This window comes from Crocodylus porosus, unplaced genomic scaffold, assembly GCF_001723895.1.
Source record: "Crocodylus porosus isolate Cpor-Errol unplaced genomic scaffold, CroPor_comp1, whole genome shotgun sequence".
NCBI classification, from domain to species: Eukaryota; Metazoa; Chordata; order Crocodylia; family Crocodylidae; genus Crocodylus; species Crocodylus porosus.
Window position 1 is genome coordinate 26,256,377 of NW_017728947.1, and position 25,399 is coordinate 26,281,775.

The 25,399-nt window shown below is 42.5% G+C and overlaps 1 protein-coding gene and 1 long non-coding RNA gene across 3 annotated transcripts in view; one reads left to right on the forward strand and one right to left on the reverse strand.

Moving 5' to 3' along the window:
* Positions 1 to 25,399, reverse strand: part of ANO3 (anoctamin 3) — a 445,370-nt gene that overhangs the window by 309,763 nt on the left and 110,208 nt on the right. The gene's annotated exons all lie outside the window — the stretch shown is intronic.
* On the forward strand, positions 4,379 to 11,493 carry LOC109321275. The gene is made up of 3 exons (XR_002104016.1): positions 4,379 to 4,459; positions 8,408 to 8,605; positions 11,008 to 11,493. It is a non-coding gene; the product is annotated as an uncharacterized LOC109321275 (long non-coding RNA).

Here is a 25,399-nt window from a genome sequence, read left to right on the forward strand (position 1 = left end):
CCCCTCACTGTGGAGTGGGGGATCTGCCATGAGCCCTCAGAGGCTGCTGCAGCCAGTGAGTGAGGGGCTTTTTTTTCTTTTCTTGTAAAGTGCTGGGAGGCTGGGGCCAGGTGCAGAATGGGGCTGGGCAGGGCAGCTATGAGGGCTTCTCCCATGGCTTCTCTGGCTGTGCCTGCCTCTGCCCCTGTGGAAGCAGCCACTTGCCCAGCTGGTGTGTGTGGGGGGGTGTAAAGCAGGTGTGGTTCCCTCCAGGTGGAAGCAGGGCATAGCCCCCACTCCCAGCACTACCATGCCCACATCAGCACTGGGAGTGGGGTTTCTGCCTTGCCGCTGCTTCCCCACTGGCACAGGGGCACAGGACATAGGTGTGGCAGTGTTGGGAGTGGGGGCTCTGCCCTGCTGCCACTTGTCCTTTTCCACCTTGAGTGAGGCACGCCTGCGTCCCACCCTCTTGCCCCGGCTGGCCAAGCAGCAGCAGGGCAGAGTCCCTGTTCCCAACGCTGATATGCCCAAATCCCATGCCCCCTGCTTCCCTTCCTGGCTGGGCAGCTTGTCCTAGCTCCAGCCCCAATCCCTCCCTCCCCTACATCTCTTCTTTTCCCCTTCCCCAACCCCAAAAGACTTACCAGCTGGAGGCAGCTGTGTCAACTACCTGTTTAGTCTATGGCCAAATCTCTGAATCCGTTGAATCTTTTCCAAAGCTTTTTGGAATCAATTTGGATGTTTCAAATCAATTTGGAGCTTTTAATTGGTCTCTTGATTCAATTCAGATTTGGAGATTCAGTCCCTGAATTGGGCCAAATCTCCTCTGAATTGAATCAACTACTGAAGCTTTGCACACCCCAAATCCCTAGGACAAAAACTTGTGTGAATAGATTATTAGGAGTCAACCAAAGTGTGGGTTTGGGAATGTAAATGGAGATCCATGTTTAAGGAACTTTGTGGATCTACCCCTAAGTGATTTATCTGAGGTCAAACAAAGTCTGTGTGAGACCTAAACAGAGAGCTCCCAAGGGACTAGGATGGGACTTGATTAGCAGACCACCCTGCTTCTCAGTCTCTTGCTCTTGGGAATTATTATTTTTTCTAATTTATGATCCTATGTCCTGAAGAAAAGAGGGCGATTGTAAGTGTACATAGATCATTATCTGCAAAGAAAAAAAAAGAAAAAATGGGAAGTTTAATAATTGCTCTTATCTGCTGAGAAGATGGAATCATGGCTACAGACTGAAGGAATTAGGGATTTCAAACAAGGCAAGAAAGCTAGAAGCAAAATATTAGTTAGTGAAGCAAAATGAGAGGCAGATAAACTTTTAGTTAAGGATTCTACTGCCGAATACATTTATTAATACTTACTGTTTAGCATAAGGTAGACCTATAATAATATTTCTAGTACACAGCTGCTCCTTAACCTAGAAAATGCTAATAGAATTGAACTTCTAAAAATGTATAGGATAGAAATTCAAGGTATTCTCAACTTATAGACAGACCAATCAAGAAAAGTTTGAGCTAAGAGAGACAATTGACTATATTACAGTTTAATGTAATTACCTGAGTCCATTAAGTAATTATCTGAAATGTACTACAAAAGTAAACATGTTTGTTGTGTTAGATGATACAGCTAAAAGAGCTACAGAGATATTTGGGTATCGGCCATTAATGATTATGACAAGAGCAATGGTTCAAAACTTAAACAAGAACAGAAGATGAATCAGACAGGAAGAACTAGTTTATAGAGTAAAATTTAACAGTTATTCTGATTAATCAAGTCTGCTTCTACGCATTGTAATTACACCAGATCAGAGCAGCTTCAATATATGAAACATATATTTCTGAATACTTGTGAAAATATATTTTTTTCTAGAGTTATAAAGAAAGAAATACTGCCATGCACTAAAGATGCCTCTGGCTTTGGTAGTAAAAACACTTAGGCATGTGTCTAAAGATACAAGTAGTTTCATTAAAGCTCAAAGTTAAACATACAAGTGTTTTCAAGTTCAGGGCTTTCGCTAAATGAATCCATGTTATTTACTCAACTCTACTGCTGACCAATTATACTGCATTAATTGAAATAAACTAAATTTGTTTAAAAAATCCACTCTGTATAACTGAAATGCAAAAGTACAAAGGGGGAAAAAAATTGAAGTGTAAACGTAAGCCTGTATTGTAGTAGAAAAGCAAAACCAATTAATATAATAAATGAAAGACATTGTCAACATTTGCCGCTGTAGCTGCTATCTTCAGATAATCACCATCTTTAAACATGATACATTGTATTTACTTCAAACAAAACAGAAGCCAGTGTCTACACACAGTAGACAAAAAAAACAAATTTCAATAGCACAATTCACTAATTAAGAACAGAAGAGTTGCTAGTAATTGCAATGTTAATTCTATCCCGGTGTTTCCAGGATCTGACCCAGATTTAAAATATTATATTTTTACAAATAATTAGGTAAATATATTGATATAAGTTTAAAGTATCTATTAATTTTTCTTGAACAGATTTTGTAACCCTAAAAGTGCAATTTTTAAGTAATCTTAACTGCCTTGAACCTTATATGCTTTCCCCATTATTACTGCTTATTATTTGTATTATAGCTGTCTAGAATGAATCCATTGTGTGGTTCACCATCACAAGTAAACCATTGTCCAATCTGGAAGACTAAAGACTTCTGACATTAAGGTTTCAGGCATGGTCATAATTGCTGAATGTAAACTCCTAACAGTAAACATTCTGCCAAACAGCTATATAGATCACGGGTGTCAAACTCATCTGACCCCAGAGGCCAGATGAATGGCATAAGACTGGTCTACAGGCCAGATCAGGCCCACTGACCAGCCCTGTATTTTGTATCTAGTAGCATCATGGCCAAGCCCTGTAGCTCAGACCTCATCCCAGACAACCTCCACAGGGACATTATATGTAGTATTTGTCCTGGACTGGCCTCATGCAGGTCCTTGGTCAGTCTTGCATGTGTGCCACATACAGTGTACATCTTGGGCCAGCTTGCATGGGGGCTATGTGCAGCAAGCATTGCAGACTAACCCAGCATAAGTACTGCATGTAGCATGCATCGCAACATGGGTTGGCATGGGTGCCTCATGCAAAGCACCCTCAGACCAGCCCTATACTTTGGGATACATTGGCAGCACCGTGGTTCCAATCTGGCTCACAGGCCACATCTTTGACACTCCTGCCAGAGATAAACCAATGGAAGAAAAAGGGGTGGACCTAGGGAAGGTGCTGTGATTCAATCCTCTTCCATTGCTGTTGCCACTGTCCTGGGCACAGGGGGAGTCCCAGAGCTCTTCCTGCCCCACTCTAGCCTTGGGATGCATAGAGCATCTGCATAGCATGCTGGGCTCGGTAAGGGACAGTGGCAGCAGCACACAAGTTCCTCCCCCCAGGGGTCCGCTCCTTGCTTGACTCCTTGATGCTTTCCACCAACCTAGGGGCTCTCCATATACCTCCCCATGCTCTGAGGGTGTGGGATGGGCCATACTTTCTTTAGGAAATCTAAATTTGCCCATGCACCAAATAATCATGTGCCACCGGCAAACTTCTTTCATTGAGTGAGGAATTAGGAACACAAATGAAGTAGAAAAAGACAGTTCTAGAATTATGTGAAGCTAAAGGACCAATAGGAAATTCTGGTTTCTAGCCCCACATCTAAGGAGTTCTAAGCAGAGCAAATGCCCCTCCATCTGAGACTCTGGCTGCTTGATTCACCTCCTATCATTAACCAAACATCACTTTTTACCCAATTCCCCACCCCCAGGAGGTATAAGACTGATCTGAAGTTAACTGTGCAGAGAACGTTTTAAGTTACCTGAGGATTTCTGACTAAAGTTGCAGTGAACCAAGGCATCTAGAGCAGCTTTTCCCTTTCAGTGCCCAATTTCAGTCATTTACATATCACCAATTCTGACAGAGAAGTTTCCATTGGCTACAGCATCCTAGTATGCATTGCTCTGGTCCCATCTCCAAGGAAACAGTTTGTGACTTGGTCTACATTATATTGCTGGAGCCCAGCACACAGAAAACCGCTCCCTGCTGAGAGCTTCAGGACCAGGAAAGCCCAACCCCTCTTCACAGCTCAGAGCTCTATACCTCTCATCTTGGTTTTATCGATTCAATGCATGGGTCCTTTCTTTGTTCAGTGTGCTAATCACAACTTTCCATATTTCTCCAAAAATATTTCTAATCTAATCAGGTTATACGATGTACCTTATTACTTCCTATTAATACATATCAGTTTAATCTTGTTACATCAAGCGTGGCAAAAAACCTTCTCTCCCCCTGCCCTCTCCCCAAAATAAATGATCTCTCCCTTGTCAGTATTGTTAGAAACAGTTTTGTCATGAGAAATCTTTTTTTCATAACAGGATGCTGCTATCTGGAGTGTGGGATGTAAATCAAGAGCCTCACGTTTCATCACCCATCTGCCATCAACAGGTGACTATGGAATTTTGTGGCAAAGTGTCTCACCTTCCCTACTGCTTTTTTTTAGTTATGGAACAAACATCCTGCTCTTTTCACTTTTTTACCCAAATGAGAGAGGTTCAGACTTAGATTTGAAACTTTCAGCCTAGGTGATGTATCATACAAGTATTGGTGATGCAACATTATAATAAAAAATAAGGGCACCTATACACATACATTGAGGCTGCTCTGATGCGTTGTAATTACAACCTGTAGGAGCAGACTCGATTAATCAGTAACAGAAGATGAATCAGGCAGAAACTGGTTTAACCAGTTTATAGAGTAAAATTTAACTGTGTTTCTATTTCTGAATATTTGTGAAAACATATTTTTTCCAGAGTCATAAAGAAAGAAATACTGCCATGCACTAAAGATGCCTCTGGCTCTAGTAATGAAAACACTTAGGCATGTGTTTAATTTTAAAGATACAAATAGTTTAATTAAAGCTGAAAGATTAATCACGTCTGCTGGAGCATGGTATCAGACACTACATCAGACTCCATCATCATGTGCATCAGTGTCCCCGCACTGACAAATGGTAGTGGGGGCACTTTAACTAAACCTTGTTCAATGACCTTTAGTTAAAGTGCCCCTGCCACCATGTTTCAGCATGGGGATGATGATACACATAATGCTCCGGGCACTTTAATTAAAGTGGCCCTTGGAGCTGCTCTAATTAAAGCCCTTCAACTCCCCCCACCTCCTGGAGCATAGCTATAAAAGCCCTACATTTATATTTATTTTAAAACTTATTTTAAAACTGATATAGAACAGCATGTTAAAACATTATCAATGAAGCAAAGCTGGGCATACAAAATTAAGAAATGCCAGAATTAAGGTTGCCTGAGTAATCTTAATTCAGATTTCTCATGTGTTTGCATTCTGATGAAATCTTTAATTCTATGAACCTGTAATTTTGTATCCACTGGATTTCTTGCTCATTCAAGGCACAAGGTGGATCACATAAATAGAGGATATATAATGAAGACTGCTTTCCAGGACCCTTCCCATATGTGCTGCAGGAGTTAGGAGGTAGAATTGTGAATAAGGTGAAGAGTTATAGGGAAATACAAGGATGCTGACATATTGGAAGTAGCTGAATGAAGAACCGGATTCTATCCCTTTCTGTGTCACAGAGTCCCTAAGTGATACTGAGCAAGTCATTTTGATCAAACTTTCCATATTCAGTCATTAAAAGTCACCATTTTTCAGGTGCCCAACCTAAGATCTTGGAGACTGAGCACTATACTGTCACTATACTGAGCAAATTAAAACAATGGTAACTATGCTATAAATACCTAAAGCACTCCAAAAGTGCTACATGGTCTGAAAAAAACCAAACCAAAACAAAACAAAACAAAATCCTAGGTGTCTCAATTTAGGCACCCAAAAACTAAGGCCAAAGAATCTATTAGTTTTCCTATATTTCAATTCCCTATTTATAAAAAGAGGATAATTCTAGCTCCCTTCTTTCAGAGACACTGTAAAAATAGAACCATTCATATAAATACACTGTTCTGTTTTAGAGCAGAATTTAACAGTATGCAGTAAGAAAGACATGGATTTACATGGGAATAGACAACAAGGCTAAGGCATGAAATGGAATATTTGCTCATGGAGCACTGACTCTGTTGGGCACTGAATGAGACTGGGATCCTGAGGGAAACACAGAAAAGACAATTTAAATAAAACCTGGATCATACTTCAGATGCACAAATGAAATGAAGTTGTATAGGCATCCTTAATTCTGCAATTCCCTGATTTTGACTGTTTAATTATATTATATATAATAATTAAACTAGATTTAGGGGCATAACTATGGGTGAACAAGTGGGTGAACAAATTTAGAAGTGGCAGCCCCCAGGGAGCCAGCACAGTGGCAACAGCAGTAACAGTTGTGAGTGTATGGGAAGCCCATGTAGCAATGGTATTGGCAGCAGCCCTCAGTGTGAAGGGAGACCATACCACCTGAAGTCTCTGAGTCTCTGGTAAGACTCTCCCTTGATCAGTACCTTTTGTCTTCTCCACCCCTTGGTACTACTCCCTCCCATCTGCTCTACTGCCCTCCCCACAAGGGCTCCAAATTTGCCCAGGCAGCAAATTGTCTAGTTATACCCCCTTGTATGTAAATACTTGAGTTTCAAGGTCAAACCTGCAAAAATTAATCCTGACATTGTCCCAAGCTCTTTATAATTTTGTGAAAATGACTTCTGAGAAACTTCAAAATTTGAAACATCTTTTCTGAGTAGAAACTCTTTAGAATTCAAGATTAGAGTCCTATGAAATATTTAGATCTCTGACTGGCTCCCAACACAGAACAATTTATCCCATATAAACTAAACAATCTTTCCTGTCCCAAAATAAATTTATTTCTAAACCCAATTAAAAGCCTGCCAAACTAAGTTTTTGTTTTCTTGTTTTCATGTGGATCAAATGAGTGTACCAGATGGAGGCATTCATCAAGATACATACTGATTTCATTTGTAACATATTTTTACATCCCTAGTATTAATATAAACCCTTCTTACCCTTCTGCCCCAAGAATCACATCTTTCATTTTCTAATATTAGAGTAATTATTTTCAGATAGCTTTAGTGTTTCCGTACTCAGACTTCTACGCCAACTGGAAAAAAACAGATGACTCACAGTTTCATAGTTAGTAAGGTCAGAAGGGACCTAAGCAGATCATCGAGTCTGACCCCCTGCCATGGCAGGAAAGAGTACTGGGGTCAAACGACTCCAGCAAGGTGTACATCTAACAACCCCAGCAAGGTGTTCATCTACTCATTGCATTCAGTAGTGAACTACTACTCATTGTGTTCAACTCATTGCAAACTGGCTATCTAAGATCTATTTTTCCTTTCCTGTGTTTTGTTATGTGATGTCCTCATCCTTAAAACCTTGAAATGTCATGAAATTTATAGACCCACTTGATAAAAGTGATAAAAACATCCAAGGCTGAAAGCATCCCCTTTGGTCTTGACATGTTATATTTTTACTTCTAATAAAAACAGAACTTCTGAAAAACAAAACACTGGCCTCTTCTCTGAAGATGGAGTGTGCTGGTCATAAATTGGCTCATTTTTGCTTTCTTTGTTGTATTTTTTCTTCTGATACCAACTTCTCTTTTAAGTAGCCTTTTTTTTAGAGAGATAACATATCCTAATATATTTCAGGACTGACTCCCTGGTGTAATGAGATTAATAGTGCCAATTTAGACAAAGTGAAAAATGCGCTGCGTGTCAAATTAAAACCAAATATCATGATCTTCAAGACAGCATAATTGCCTTTACTTGCTGAAAACATTATCCTTCAAAATAAGGAACTCCAGCTTTTAGAAAAATCATGATTCTGGAACTCCACATTATAAAATTAATAAATGTAAGAGGAGTATTGATCTGGAAACACAGCAACAGAAATGTCCCTTTCAAAAATATGAAAGCTAATTCTATGAGCTGGGCAACATACACACAAAGGGCATATCTATACAAGATGTTATATTGCACTATATTCATTCTACTGTGCATTAGTGTGTCATGGCAAAAGCCATGCTACTGTGCTAGTGCTCAGTAGAATTAATTTACTGTGCATTAGTATCACTTAAAAGACATGCACTAGTGCTACTGTGCAGTAGCGCTAGTTACTGCATATTTAGTTAGTACCTGTTATTACATTACAGGAACTAAACTTTATACGCAGTTACCGCAATGCATTAATGCACATGTGGATGTGCCCACAAACTGCAAGAGCTGGGAGCAATATCGCAAATATTATTTTAGCTTTCTATGACAGCTTTCATCATGGATGTGAAAGCAATTGCCAGAGGTAGGGAAGAATTATTCCTATTAAACAAGTTATACAGGTATGCAGACTGCTACCTAGCAGCATATAGAAACACAACTCACTTATTCTGAATTTCAGGTCTCATCCTTCAGTCACCATACTCTAGTGCCTTGTATCTTGGAAGTCACAGTAATTAAGAGGAAAAGCAATGATCTCAGACTGGGTATTGAATACAGAGGTAAAAAAAAGATTGTTCTGGAGACTGGAGGAGTCTCCAACAAGTCTTGCGTTGGAACAAACTTCCATGTCATAGTATCATGAAGACATGAAAGTCTGGTAAAACTTTTACTCCACCATCTTGTCAATGCAGTGTTGTTTCAGAAGACATCTTAAAAACAAATCATTGTTTTTAATACTTATTTCCTAAAAATACCACATCACACATAAACACTTGGTATTGCATAGCAAATACACATTGTACTTTTTCATGATACTATCTACCTCTTTTGGGGAATAATTATGACTATCTAACAAATGTGTTTTTTTTCCTTTTCTCTTTTTGCATATAGTGAATGACCTTTTTCAACCAATCTCCATACAACAGTGACTGTATGCACAACAACAATCCAAGTTTTCACAGGTGTATATACTAAAATATGGTCTTTAGATTTGCAAGAGTATTTATATATGTGAAAGGACTTTTATGAACTAGTAAATGAACATTTTATAATACTGAATATTTATTCTCTTTCAGATGTAAAATTAACGAATATTTAACTCCAATCCATAGACAAATAATCACATGGAGGCACCGGCAAAAAGTAGCCTCCCATGGCTAGAAGCCACCTCAGCTGAGGGGCTCCCAGCCATGGGGGTACCTCAAGTACGCCTATACCTGGAATACACAGCTGCCACAATCTCCCAGCCCCAAAGGCTTCATATACCTAGGGCTAGGAGACCACGGCAGCCAGGCCTCAGCTCCAGGAGGCATGCTGCCAGGACCCAGCATCCGCAGCTGCAGGACTCTTGGTTCCAGCTGAGACCCCTCAGTTGTAGGACTCTCCATCCTGGCTGGGCATGGTGCACTTCTCCAGCTGGGAGCCCAGTCAGCTGACAAGGCTCCTAGCTGCAGGAAAGATCCTGCTATATGGACAAGTTAAAGCTGCATACCAATCAGCTATAAACTTAATACACATTTTCAAGGTCTAATATAGCTGGTTGAACCTTTTTATGGCATGATGGGCACTTTGCATGTGTTGCTGGTTTCTGTGAATTGCACAAGGGACCAGCTAATTATGCAATACCAGTAATGTGTAGAGGGGACCATGCCCACAGATAAAAGAAGAAAACAAAAAACCGAAAACAAGAAAAAATCTACAAAGAAGAAAAGCCCATTAAAATATTTAGGACAGATTTTTATGCACCTGTTCACGGTCAAGTGGATTTTTTCTGCAAGGAAAGATCTAAACAGACAACAATACAATATTTGCTGCAAGAGCAGTTCCCTACTCCCACATGGGAAGACTGAATTGATTTTAGTGTGGTACTGAATTTCTGTCCTTAATATAATTTTTTCCTGGTATGACTGAAGAGCTGTAATTTTGCTTGCCACTTATAAAGGTCATGGAACCAAAGTCACAAGCTGGGTTTCAAACTCTTTTGGCAACAAGGGGCAATAACCCAGCCCAGTGGAGAACTCCTCTACTTCTTCTGGTGCATCTGTAGTGCAGCTAGATCTTTAAGGCTACATTCTACTTTACTTTATGTTCCCAAATAACACTTACCCAGCCATGTAGCCACCGTTTTTAGTACTTATACATAGTTTGTAGTTCTATTCCATGTGCAGTGTACTCTGTCTGGGCTCAGATACATTGTGCTACATCAAAAGTCTTGAAATTCAAAGTTTGGGCCAGCAGACTAGTGGGTATGGTACCCACCCAGTGGGAGACACAGGTTTTAGGCTCCTCCCATTCAGCTAGAGTTTGAACATACATTTTGCTGACTTCTCAGCACAGTGCTGAAATGATAAGGCTACTGGGTAGGCATTATGTGATCCCCTTTATAACCTTCCTCTTGAAGCTGAGCCACTGTGCCTGGCTTTTAATAGTCAATGGATGGAGAACAGTGGGACAGGTACTGGGGATATACTGGGGATAAGGGTCCAGGCTATAACTCAGAGGTCTCCCCTATCCAAACTAGCAGCCATTTCACTGAACCACACATCTTCTAGCTTGTTTTCTTCTTTCTGACATCCCTCTCTTCCTCTCTCCCTTGGTTGCCCAGTGGGACAGATTCAACAAGAGGCAGCTGGATAACATCTAACTAGTAGCTTGATAATTAGCTTAGTCTGCTGGGAAGCAGGAGATGTAGGTTCATAGGTGATGGGGGCATTGAAATAATCTCTCCTAGTTCCTCAGAGAGTGCCCTAATCCTTTGGCTATTGAGTTAAAACACAGGAGAGCTCTCCCACACTTCCAGGATTTATGGTCACCCAGATATGCACATACAGCACTGGTTACCTGCTTGCCTAGAACAAAGCACACTGAGCATGCACAATAGCTATATGGACTCTGGGGGATCCATACTGCACATGGAATAGGGCTGTGAATTATAATCGAGTGCCAAAAATATCAGGTATATAGCTTGATAAGTGCAACTGAGGTGTGCAAAGTGAAATGGAATCTAACCCTTGCTATCCAGCATCCTGCTTCTGACTGAGGGTCCTTTCTGTTGACTAGGGGGCATGATGAAGACATCTCATGACCACAGTGCTCAGCTGATATAGAACAAATACAAAACAACATAAAACCCAGCATGAGAGCCGAGGAGGGACGCACACATTTTGCTCTGATTGACACAGAAGGTAGTTTAGATCAATGCCTCTTAAAGACTATTCTTCACAGGGTCTGCAGAATCAAAGTTCACTATTAGGAGCATTTCCATGAATATTAATGACAATATAGCACAAGAGAAATGGGAAGATGGCTGTAAACACAATGCTCAGTGGTTCCAGAAGAATTAGGTATTAAGTTGTATCCTTTTTTAAAAAAGTTGAGTACATGTAGGCACAATTCCTGCCATATAGCAGCCTCTGGTACTCTGCACAAGACAAATAGTATGACCAAACAGAGTACAACAGGATCAGAGCCTAAATTTTCAAGTCTTAGGATAGCAACAAGGGAAGCTTTATAAAATGAAAAGGGATACATAATTTTTTAACAAATTTAAACTGAATATATATATATGAATGACTACAAGGGTCTGGCTCTTTCCAACTAATATACAATAATCCAGCCAGGGAAAAAAATGGTAAAGCTACCTATAATTCTCTGTTATGCAACAGGATGCTGCATTTGCTGAAGCAAATGAGACAATGGGAACTGACATTCTTCTTAGTCTCTTTCTTTGATAAGAAACTTTAGTCTTCATTAATACATTTAGCTTGCATGAAATATAAATGTAATTTATTTCTTCAATTATGATAACCAACTACAAAAGTGAGAGTATGCTAGAAACTACTGTACAATGACTATTAAATAGAAGACTGTTACTCAGGTGAGAATCATTAACTAAGATAATCAGATCATATGTCTAATGGGGTTTAACAGGTGCTTTACTTCCTATGACAACCAGTTATTGGTTTGTCCATGAAAGTAGACAAATATCTTTTTAAAAATAAATGAAGTACAAATAGTTTTAGTTTGATTGCTTGGACTTGTTCAGTGTTCTGAGAGTGATTACTCTGTCAACAGTCAATACAAATGCAATAATAAGATACAAGGTTGAACATCAAAATAGTCAGATGTATATTAGACATGGTCATCTTATCATGATTAAATGATGCAATCAAAGATATATACTGGCACACTGCATCAGAATCAATAAACTGTCTATATTAAATATATGGCATTTAAGTTTCTTTTTTAAAAAGTGGTTTATTTTTTATCTCAGTGCACAATCCAAAATAAATGAGATCAGCTTCTGGCCTTAAACTTACCTTTTCTTCTTTGTCAGCTGCCATGCTTATTTAAATTATGAAAAAATACTCCTCAGTCTGCCTTACCTCTGTACTGGGGCAGCCCAGACCCCTCTGTTTTTTCACACTGCCTGGTTTTGGTCAAACTGGTCTCCTAGGTGACTGGGCTGTAAAAATTCCTAAGGTAGTGGGAAGCTCGCTCTTACTTTGTCCTGTAGCAGGCATTTTGGGAAGGAGACAGGCAGTAATTTTGGGAACACAGAAGGATGTGCCTCCATGAGAGACAGAACCTCTGGAATATTTGTAAGGAGAAATCTAGTATTTGGCTACTAGTTCAGAATTAAGTTTTCAGCCGCATGTTAAAAGGGCCACAAGCCCATATTTGAAAGTCTCAATTTATTCTATTTTGTTCAAGGCGTTGTCTTTGATATTCCTTTGTCCTGTACCCATCCCCCATTCTCTCCTTCTCTGATCAATAAAGCTGTTGGTTATAGCTCACCTGCCTGTGTACTCTTGAGGAAAGAGACAAGCCTTTTTACTCTTTGCTCAGCTGAGATGAGGGGAGTTTGGCTGTTTATTAACTAAAACAGTCCTACCTGAAATTATCCTGAGAAGCTTCAGGCTATAAGAAGCACCCAGAGATATTACCAAGGGGCAAAGCAACACCAAGATGTGCAGGGTCTCTGTACCCCAGGCTGCACAGAGCTCTAACAGAGACCAGTGCCTGGGTGGTAGCAGCATTACCCCAGGCTTGTGAGGACAGCTGAAGGCTGGCAACCCAGGGGAGACTCCTGAAGTGTAGTTTTGGGTCTGGCAGAATGAGGTGGGTGGCCCAGCATAGTAGCACCTTACACGACACAGTGTCTTCACAGTCACTAGGACTATACTACCAAGAACAATCTTTATCCTTAATAAATCAAATACGTTATACTAAATCCACCCAGAAGAATAATGAAGAACAAACTGGTTCTTAAAAATAATTTAAAAATATAGGCATGAAGTGAATTAAACCATTCTGAAAACTCTGCTTATACCAGTAAGTAGTATGACATTGTAGCCAGATGGCAGCTTGAGGCCCATACCAGCTGCTTCTTTCCAGGATTGAAAGGTCATCAGACATCCAAGGTGTACTGCTATTTTACTCCTTCTACCCTTCATTCCCAATACACAGTGCTGTGAAAAAAGCTCCCTCTCTGACACATAATTGTTAAAAGTCTATATACACAACTTAATAGGAGCCTGAGTTCTGGAAGCAGCAATGCTGTATTAGTTGTCGTTCAACATGGGCTACTTAGGCTCTGAAACTAGGTTAAATTAGTGCCTATGCTTCTTCTGATACCTCAGCTACTTGGCTCTGAGCTCAGGGATCCTTGCAGAAATGGACTATTTCTCCCAGGGCTGCCTTCAGGGCAACGCAGCTTCGTGCTGCCTCTTCCTCTGTGTTATGCGTTACAGGCGTACTCCAGCCTCTGGAGATAAACAGAAGCTGTGCATAACTGATGTAACAGATTGTTCCCTTGTCAGTTAGAAGTTTGGTGGGGGGTGTAGGAGGGTGAGTACAATACATTTTTTGACCAGGCTGAAGGAGTGAATGGGCAGAAACTGAAATAGGACATTTTGTCTGAGCCAGTCATTAGTCCCCAGAATATATTAAGAAGCTTGCATTGCTGAAGTTCTACTGTATTATACGGAAGAATACAAAGAATATTGTAAGGACAGCTCATTTTCCCTGAAGCTACAAAGTATTGTAGAACTTTTCTCATCTAGTAGATAGAATGGTAATAGATGTAGCTTGGCTTTCTGGCAAAATAATTCTCAAAAGGAAATTATTTATTTACATGTGATATTCTTGTACGCTCCCAACTATTATAACATGTCCCTGGATCAGCCAGCTTTAAAACAGTCCTTTGCAAATGAATTCTGAAATAACTATTAAGTTCTTACTTTACTTAGTATTAATTTTCTTTGATTTAATAGGATAGCATTTCATGTTTCTTTCTTTCTTTATTCATTCATCTCCAAAAGTACATGGGATTCTCACTTCCTTTTATATGCTTACATTTGGATTTAAACCTTGATTGTGATAATGGCAAAGATCGGACTTCTTAATTAGCTGATAAAGTCATTAAAAAAAAATGTAGAAAACCCCTGGGCCTGAGAGTTCCATGCATTCCTGAAGCTTATGGATCACAATAACCATGATACCTTGACCTACGGATTTCATATACACCCAAGCTTTGGGGATCGTGGCTGCTGAAATCCCACAGCCCTGAGGTGCATGGGGTGCCTCCATATCTGGGAGCCCCTCAACTGAGGAAGATCCCAGATACAGGAGCGTGACAGTACAGGGGGAGCCTGGGATTGGACTCCCCTTGCACTGGCAGTAAGACGCAATGGGATCTAATGTGCCATTCCACAATTGCACCTCCTGCCATGCACATGTGTGGAACACACATTAGAGCCCATCAGGCCTTTACTTGCACATGTAGAGGTGGCTTTGGTCATTAGCTCAGTCATTGCTGTGCAGCAGGGAGGTATTTTGTAACAACTTTAACAAATGCTGTATTATAGAATTCAATATGAGTATAATGTCTGGTTTTTGCTAGTAATTATAACATGATTCTTTTGAATAATCAGTGGGACATGTCCAAAGTGTTATTTTCTATATATTATTGTACAGTGATAAAAGCTAAATATGAATTAAAAAGAAAGGTTTTATTTTTTCTAAAGACTGAATTCACCTCTCTGTAGCCTGGCATGTTAAAATCTCATCCCTGCTGTTTGTTTGCTTAGTAACACAGGATTTGTCATACCGGATAAGACCCACGGTTCATCAAGTCTGACATTCTGCCTCTAGCAGTGACTAATAACCTATGCTTTCAGAAGGCACCTAAAATCTGGAAAAAAACCCACACATAATCAAAACTTAATGTACCCAGTCAATTTTTTAATGCAATACATGGGGAAAAACACTCTGACTCCTGTGGTTTAACAGTTGATTACCCATGCTTCAGCATTTATTAGTCCAGTTAGTAAATGTCCTTTTAAATATTATGGCATATGCTGTCATTTCTCCTGAGGGCTTTGGAGACAAAATGAATACACAACCATAATGACTGATAGCACCTATCCTTATGCCTATGTTCTATCAGACCTAGGTGATACATTTGTTCCATCTTTCTCAGTGTCTGCCTAAAATTGGGATCTGGTTTACATAGCAGACACTTTGGATTAGAGAATATAACTTAAAGTCTGGTAATTACGGTTGACTTTAGAAAACCAAAGAAGAACATGGCAGAGTTTATATTTGCTACTTGTATTTAGGAAGTTTGCTTAACTGTTGTTACATAGGTCTTAAGTGCCATATAGTCTCATTGCTTTCTGGGCCTTCGGCTAACAACAGTGGCCAAGATTCTTTTGTCACAGTTGTTCCCAAGCTATTATTTATAAGCTATGACCACAATATTCAGGCTTCATAATTTACCCAACAGCCAAATACTTGCTGGAGCATTCGGGGCAAGCTAATGGAGAGAGACAATGTTTTAAAAGCTTGAGAAGGAGGAGGACTGGAACACAGAGCTCTCTACTTATAAAAAGGTCCCTGAAGAAGTCATGGGATACCAGCAGTAACAACTAAATGCAGACTGATCAAGGACATAAAGTTAGCATACAGCCACCTTTGTCTGCCTGTCTTCTCATTTTATGACCCAGGACCAAGTAATTACCAATACACAGAAGAGCAAACTGGCCCATTGACATGTTCATTAATAAACAGTAGTTGCTGTGCATTTTGCTTAGTATGTAATGAAGTACAAACTAAATGTGCAGTAGCAACAGTAACCGTGCAGTAGTGGTGGCAAACTTTTTTTTTGTGACACTTACTGTGCAGTAGCATATTAGCACAGTTTTTGCCCGGCATGCTACTGTGAGTCTTATGGAGACACACCGGCTGTACATAATTAAAATATTTTAAATGAATTCTCTTTCTCTCTTCCCCTCTCTCCCTCCTACATATAAATCCATATAATATAATCATTGCTTATTTCTCAACTCAGTCTGAGAGAAAGAACAGCCTGGTCATTTCCTAGTCACTGATAAAAAGGTCAGGTTGTTCAGGATCATTCACCATATGATCCATTTTACAACAGGGTGCATGCATCAGCCCAGCAAGTCAAAGTTATTTGACAGTAGAGTTTACTTATATAAATGCAAACAGCAGCATTACAGAGGAGAATAACACACACTGGATCAGTTAAGCTGAGTGTAAATGTGATTCAAAATTCACTGATGAATAAACCTGTCACATTCCCCGTCACATTCTGGTGTCATTTTTATAAAATGAGTCCACTTCTGGGTAATGTATTTGAAAACACCATACAAATAAACCTTGGATTCCTATAAATAAAAACTAAGAAAAAATTATGAAAATAAAAAACAAAAAATAAAAATATTGGTAAAAGGAAATCTCAGAATTGGGGCTATTTCAACCTCCCTGAAAACAGAGGTATTTTCATAAGTGGATTTTGTCATTTTGTAGCAAAATCCCCAGTTTTTCTCTTTTTTTTAAATTTAAAAGTATATTCCCAACTCTTCCTCAACCATGTCTGATTCCTTCTCTGCCCTCTCTATTCCTTATAAGTAGTTATAAGTAGTCATAGATAAGCTAAGTTCTTGTAGTCCATTACTGTGACAAGCCCCTTTTTATACTGTAAATAGTGTTCTGTTATTTTTGTATTGATTTTTATTGTTCTACATTGATATTGTATGATTTAGGCCTGTTCCTGTAAGTTAGCCAAAGTAATGTCAAGCCTTCATCTTGTAATGTCAAGTCTTCATTTTGTATTCCCTGCCCGGACATACCCTATTGTAATTGTGTTATAACTGTGACTCATACCTACCCCTCTGTGGCAGGGCACTGTTTGTGCCTACCACTTTAAGGACCAAAACCAAGCAGCCAGCAGGTGCCTGATTAAGTCACCCATTTTAGATTCAGGGCTGCCTATATAAGCAGAGCATTTTGCTACTGGCAGGGAGGCAGCAACACAACCTGGCTGCAAGACTACTGGAACACCCTGGAGGTAAGGGAGGTGATGGTCAGGAGGTTCCTGGTCCTAGGAATTACCTAAAACTGCACCTTGCCAGGAGCGGATGGCCTGGCAGGGCTCTCAGTAGTGCGGAAGCCCCCAGGAAATGCCAGGCCAGTTAACATAGGGTGAAAAGCGGGTTGGGGCGCCTTAACTCCTAGCTCCCACTAGGTGGGCCACCTGCTAATAGGGCCAGAAGGTGGATGCATGAGAGAGTGGGGCTAGAGGCTCAGAGGCCTGATTTTAGAGTACCCTCAACTGGTCAATGCTGGGGCCAGGACCAGAACAGTCAAAAGGGCTGGGGGCCCACTGTGAGGGATGCCCAGAGCTAGGAGGGCCTAGGGTTTCTGACTTGGCCTTAGGTGAGGCCAGGGCCTGTATGGGCAAAGGTCCTGGGGGGACCATGCCTGAGAAGGGAAATGGTTCAGGGAGCTAGGCAGCCCTGAATGAGGGTGGGGCAGACAGCCTGAGTGGATGGATCCAGTTGGGGTCTGAACTGGACAATTCTGGGGCCCAGTGTGGGGCCGGTGAGACTAACATCTGTGGATGCCATCTACAAGGCATGGGCTGCATTGTAGGGGAGGTACGGAGGTGCAGACAGCATCCCCTGGCATCAGGACAAGGAAATGGGTAGCCTCCCGCTTAATTAACAACAATTAATTAATTAGCATGAAGATATGGTAGGTGAGAAGGTGGGTGGTTAGCCCAGAAACAGGTGGGCAGGCCACAGGGAAATTGGCCCAGAGAAGGCCCCCTGTTACACCCTCCTATGTAAATTGATTCCTGGATGAATGAGGGTGCTTGAGACATAATGGTAGCAGACCTAAAAATAGCTCCTACTGAATGAACGGACTGTCAGCTTAACGACCGGACCATCACCTTGCATTGACTCTCCCTGAAACCACAGACCTACTCCCAGGACCAGAGACAAAACCCAATATTTGAAAGATAAAGACCCTCCAAGAAACCAGCAACATGGAAACAAAGAACAGAATAGAAACCAGCAACTCTACTATTGCATCCCACTGGACAATGAGGACACATGGAACTGCATGACCTCATCTGAAAAGGACTGGCCTGTGCCTGGGCATATCCTCCCCATTGGAGTCACAAGTAGCCCACCCCTATAAAAGGGGTGGTAGAGTATGACCTCCTTGGGACGTCCTCTCCATCTGGACCAGCACTATGCCACACAACCTATCCATCTAGAGGCCCTGCTGGTGACCCTTTCTGGACAACACCTTGCTGGAGAAGACCCTGACTAGCTATCGAGGATCGACTCACAGCCCAGATAGGTAGCCATCATGCGCCTTCTTACCCCAAGCAAGGGACCTGAGCTCTGTCTCTGCACATCTTGACCTCAATCCTTCCATTAAGCCTTTCCTCTCCTGCTACCATTGTGTGAGTATGTGGGAGAGTTTGTGTGTGTGTGTGTGTGTGTGGGGGGGGGACCAATAACTTCATGGGCCGTATAGTGTGTTGCCTGTTTAATAAAACTGTTATTTTGGAACCTCAAGTTGGGTTTTGTCTGGCTGATCTCCTGGCCCTGCTCCAATCTCTGCTCTCTGCACCTCTGACCTTCCTCCCATCTCTCTGTCTTTCTCCCTGGCTCTCTAATCTTTTAATCACCACTGTCTCCCAGCTCCCCCGGCTCTGCCCCCTGCAACCTCCTGGCTTCTCCATCTCCCGGCTCTCTCCTCTGCAGCCTTCTGGCTTCAGCCCCAGTTCTGTCCTCTACCTCCCAGCTCTGCCACTTCTTGGCATCCAAGATCTCTGATCTTTTAACCCTTACTGCCTCCCAGCTTCTCTCTCTTCCCCCTGCAGCCTCCTGACTTCTCTGTCTCCCAGCTCCTTACTTCCCAGGCTCCTCCTCCTCCAACTTCTACCACCCAGATCTCAGATTTTTTTCTCCACTACCCCTCACCTCACCTCTTTGCTGCTCCCGCTGGCTTATTTGACCAGCTCGGCTCTCTCTCTGCTTCCTCGGCTTGATCCCCAACTCCACTCCTTCATCTCTTCTGTCTCCCAGATTTTGCTTCACCCTCAAGCAACCCCCTTGGCACCAAGTGACCTTCAGATACCCCCTAGTGTTAACACACAGCCACCACTGAAGTGCGTGTTTGTGTGTATGTGCTTGTGTGTGTGGAACCAAAGTGTCGTATGTGTAGTTTGTGTGGGTGTGTATAATTTTGTGTCATGCACTCCTGCCTAACAGTGTGATATTGAGATCCTGAGCATGGATCTGAGGCATATCAAATCAACAATTTAAAGGGCAGCTATATATGATAGTCACACTGTAACAGGGGGCCTTCTCTGGGCCGATTTTCTCTGCGGGCCACCCACCTGTTTCTGGGTTAACCACCCGCCTTCTCACCTGCCATGCCTTGTTGTTAATTAAGCGGGAGGCTGCCCATTTTCTGCCCCAAAGCCAGGGAGCACTATCTGTGGCTCTGTACTTCCCCTACAGAAGATGCCCATGCCTCACAGATGGCATCTTCTGTTGTCAGCATCACTGGCCCCACTCTGGGCCCCAGAACCCTACTGTTTGAACTCCAACTGGATCCCTCCAATCCCTAAAATACTCCTTCATTCTAGGCTGCATAGATGCTCCCCCTTATGGGTGTGGTCCCCCCAGGACCTTTGGCAACACTGGCCCTGGCCTCACCTCCAGGCCAGTCAGAACCCCAGGTCCTCAGCTCTGGACGTCCCTCACATTGGGCCCCTGGCCCTTTGACCCTTCTGGTCCTGGCCCCAGCATCAACCAGTCAGAGGATTTCAAGACAGATTTCTGAGTCTATGGCCCCACTCTCTCATTGGGGTCCCCCTTCTGGACCATAGAAGGGGGTAACCCACCTGGTTGTGGGAGCTGGGGTTAAGACACCCTGACCCTGACCAGGGTGGTAACTGGCCTGGCATTTCCTGGAGGCTCCTGTGCCACTGAGAGCCCCACCAGGCCACGTACTCCTGGCAGGGTACAGTTTTAGGTCATCCCCAGGACCAGGAGCCTCCTGACCATCCCCTACAGCTCCTCCCTTACCTTTGGGTTGTTATAGAGCCTCACAGCCAGGCAATGTTGCTACCTCTCTAGCCAGCAGCAAAATGCCCTGTTTATATGGGCAGCCAGAGCTCTAAAATGGCCACTGCAATTAAGCACCTGCTGACTGCTTGGCCCCAGGTCACAAACAGTGCCCTGCCACACATACAGCTCTTCAAAATACCATATTCTCTGAAAATCTGGTGATTCTGTTTTACATGGTGGGACTTATTGCTAGGGAACAGACCAAGCAGTCATGCCATATAGTCATTTTGGTGACCCCTTTACCATAGGTAGAAAGCAAATGAAAAAGCTCTTGGAATGAGATGCAAAGCTCATTTTCACTTTAATAAAAACTCCATTACAAGATTCCTGAACAACCAGGAAAACAAGAAGCTAGGTTCCAGGTTACTTCACAATTTTAAGTACCACAGCCAGAGTATGCATTTTAGAATGCTCTTCCTGGCCCTTTTTCCTCCCCTGACCCCCCACAAGTGAGGGCATTCTGCACTCGTTGCTTTCTATGGCTCAGTATTCATGTGCAGACAGTTAAACAAAACAACAATAGCTTGTTTGAAAAATAATACAGAATATAATACTCCAAAAGCACTGCCAACAATTTGGGAGGGAGATAAATCAAGGATCTGATAAGGAGAAAAATAAAAAACAAAAAAACAGCTTTACTTTGAAACAGGCACTGTAGGTAATGGAAGGAAGCCAAACATATAGTATATACTATTTTAAAAAGTGATCTGTATTTAAGCTCCTGTTACCAATATAATTCGTCAAGGACAGAGGCATTATTGGAGTTGGAATCTGCACCATAGGCACGAGTCCCCTTATCATCCTCATGCCACAGAGTTAGTGCCTGTCACTCATGTCTCACATGCCCAATCTTACTTACCCTATTGACTAAGAACTTTGCAGGCCTTGTAGTAGGGCACTGAGGTGCCTGCTACTTGTGGAGCAGCAAGTAAGGAGCCCAGCTGCTGGTTACCAGAGCAGCCACAGTAGTAATAAAGAAGTACACCTGCAGGTTGCCAGGGAAACTGGTGAGTCAGCTGACTGGAAGAGGCTGGGCCTGGCTCCCATTTAAACCCAGGCTGGGGCCAGGCAGGCAGTTCCCTGCCAGCAGCCATAGGGGTGGGAACTCTGCCGGAATAAGGAAAAGGAAGAGGCCAGGATGCATGGGCAGTTGTTACGGATGAGAGAGGGAGAAACCCTGTGATAGGCTTGAATGTGGTTATAGCCGGATGGCTTAGTTTATGTTATAGCCAAGGGCCTTGAGTTTGTGTTGATGGTTTACTGTTTACAAACTGGTGGGTTGGATGAGGCTATAAGGGGTTGGAGGATGCCTCATAGGGGCTCCGTGGTAGTGTGGGGACCCTGGCGCCAGAGAGGGCACAACATTTGGGGGTGCATCGACCCCAGCCCTGAGAAGGAGAGTGGAGAATTGGAGGCCAGGCAAGGCTGAGGCTGCCTGAGCCCACCTGCGGTGAGGTTTGAGACTCTGAGGAGGAAAGCTGGGACCAGGTATGGCTATGGCCACCTGAGCCTGAAGGCTGCGGTAATCCCCGAGCAGGGGCCAGCGTGAGGAAGCCCCGAGGCAAAGGGGGCGATGAGAAGCCCCGAGGCAAAGGGGGCAGCGATTGACGAGTGCCAGAGGGCGTGGCTGCGAGACAAGCCAGAGCACCTGTGGGGTGCAGTTGCGAGACAGGGGCTGCAGAGAGTCCATGTGCCAGAGAGGGCGCAGAAAGCGAGATACACCAAACAACGTCCAGTACATCAGCAAGGCTTGGGGTATGGTACAAAAGCGGTTGGAGCCATGCATAGCCCATAAGGCTGGGGTGCACAGAGTCACACAGTACAGAACAGGGGCCAGGATACAACAGAACACCGTGTGCAAGGGGATGAAAAGCAACCTCCCTTATACATAAAAGATCAAGACGTGGTAGGCAAGAACAAGGGTGCTTTAATGCAAACTTGGCATGGTAGGCGACACTAGGGGAGATCACGGCTGCCCCTAGGACCCTGCGCCGTGACACCTTACTTATCTCTATTGCTTTGTAGTATCTAACAATATCATGTGGTAGCGTTTATGAAGTGTTGACTTTTCAAACAACAAGGGATGTGAAATCTTAGGTATAAGAAAAACAAATCACCTGCTATTATCTTACTAAATGTGATGCACAAAAACAACATGTCCACTTCATGCACCATTTTACATAACTTGGTTCTCCATGTTTTGGTGCCTCAGAGACACTTACACTCAGAATTTATAAACAGCCTGGGTTGAATTTTGGATATACCGATGGTGCAATTTACCAAGCCAGGGTTCTGCAAGTTTCTTTTTTTTTCACCTCATTATTTATATATATGTGTGTGTGTGTGTGTGTGTGTGTGTATATACACACACATATATAACACACATTAAATATTTTAGATAAGGCAGTTTAGTATAATGAGAACTGAGGCAGCTGAACAAAATATTAAGCCCGACCTAGAGTTCTGCCATGGCTGACAAAAATAAGCAGGATCTTACCCTTCATCTATCTGCTTACAGAATGTGAGTACGTTTCCCTATGTCTAACTGTCACATGTGGCCTCCTGGTCAGCAGGATATTTGGCTCTACTACAAAAATAGTTTTTGCCCATGAACCATGAGGCTCTACCATATGCTAAAGGATGGGAACTAAATAGAATTTTTTTTTCCTTTCACAAAATACTAATCCAGATTCTCCAGGGTAGAAGATAACCCCAGACACATATGGAAAAATCTTTAAAACAAACAAAACAAAAAATCCAGCTGTGAGCAACAGTAATATAAAATCTCCTTAATGACAATTGTGATTCCAGATTCAATATGCAAGGATAGCTAAGCTAACTTCTTGTACATAAAGTGACGCAAACAGCACATTCTGAAATGCCTGTACTCTTACCCATCTGTTAGTGGCATCATGCCCACTCAGAAGGCAGAGAGCATGTGTGAGGCAGGCTGGTGCAATAGCACAACCTATTTCCTTGTGTAGAAATGCCCCATTCTGCAAACTGACCAAACATTGACCCCCCAAAAGACCCAAGTGATCCTTCTTAGCCATACGCCATTTTCTTGGCTTTCTGCCTACAACACACACATATGTAGAAGATATCCCACCCCCCCAGTTCAGCAGGAGGCTTAACACTGGCTTGCTGGGCTGCCTGTTGCCTTTTTATGCAGTCTATTTTATGATGTAAAGAGGCTAAATTTCTCCTTTGGAGAGCCAGAAAAAGTGATGGTACACTCCTACCTGTTTTAATGATGTCTGTGATAGTCTTTGGATCAGAGAGCTCCCTTATGCTACCGTTAGAAAATTTCAGCAGAACAAAAGTCACAGAATTAATGGGATGCTATCAGCCACTCTGCTTGTATATTCAGCTCCTTTCACCTTTTGTATCTCTCTCTTGTCGAATTTGATTAAACCTGCTTTAGGGAGCAGACACTCTCTCTCATTGCATGTTTGTACAGTGCCTAGCACAACTGGTTCATTTAATCATTCTCAGTCATCCCTTAGGCATAAGAAATAATAATAATAATATGCTAGTTCCAAGAGTTCGCAGCCCAAATACTTTTGCCTGATAGTTTGCAGAGTGCAAAAATGAGAGGTCTCCTGTGCTAGATTATCCTTTGGTCACAAGAAATCACAAATTAGAAACAGTTGCTTCATTAAGCAGAAAAACATCTGCTGACACCTGTAAGTTTTCTGATAATTAGTGTACTTCTTTTAGAAGTTTGGCTCCAAGATGAGGTTTCTGAATGTGGAACAGGAAAAGATGAAGCAGCTAGTTATGTGGGGACAAGCACAGGCCGCTCTCCATAGTCAGTAATTCCTGACAGATTTCCTATAGGGAAGCTGGAACAAGTGAGCTACATTGTTTAACAGTGTTGCAGAGAAATATTAGGATGATCATTAATAAGTGTCATCTCATGATCACCTAATTGCAAATTCAAATGCAATAATGTATTCACTGTCTAGCATACCCACAGAGGCAGAAGACTGGGAACTGCACCTTCATCTTTCTTGTCTGCAATTCCCTACCTAAGACAGAGGTCAGCTCCACTTGGAGAAAAGGAACAGAGGGGGATATACAATCACATAAAGACTCCAAGGGTCCCAGAAATCTGAGTTCTATAGTCTTCAATTTGGCTGTACGTTTGCCAGTCAACTTCTATAATGTCAACTTCAAGTTACAGAACAGGGTCAGTTATTACCTTTCATTGATTCCCTTTTCTCCCACTAAAACGTGGTGCAAAACTATTCATTTAATCATCTCCCTACCAACACACATTGCATCTTTTAATGAACCAAAAACATAAGGCTCAACCATATTGCAGGAAATGACTAAGGTAGAGAACGTCTTCATGAGAATCTTCTTCCACAATGTTCAGGCAGAAAAGTGAAGTCTGCCTCCTCCTGCAGTAGAGCACAGGGCTAACCACCAAGTCTCATAGTCCTTGGGGATCTGTAGGGGACACAAATTATATACAGGGAGAATACTTTGTCCTGGCACTAGATGTAGAACCCTAGCATCCCTCAGCAGAGCTCCTGGAAGTATGATTACTGTGGACTCTGTGGGTGTATCCTTATGAGCAGGAACATGCATGTCCCCAGGGACAAACAGCAGCAGCATATATTATGCTGCTGCTGCTTGTTGCTGGAAAATTTCTGAGCATGTGAAGTCTGGCGCATGGCACATTGCCCCAGGTGGGATGGGGAAGCTGGGGCCAGCATCTGGGCTGACCCCAGCAACCTTACCTGGGGTCCTGAGGGCCTCTGGGGGCTGCAGCAGTGGCGATCCAGCAAATTAGCAGTGATCTCCTGGCAAATTAGCAGCATGGGGAATGCCTGAACATACGGTGTCACAGATGACTCTGAAGTATCTCATGTCCGTGCTTGTCTAGATGTACCCTATGAGGCAGCCATGTAAAATAGGCCCCCAAGCCCTGATATAGTTTCCCAGGAACCTCTGTGAGAAAAAAAAGTGTCATCTTTCAGTCC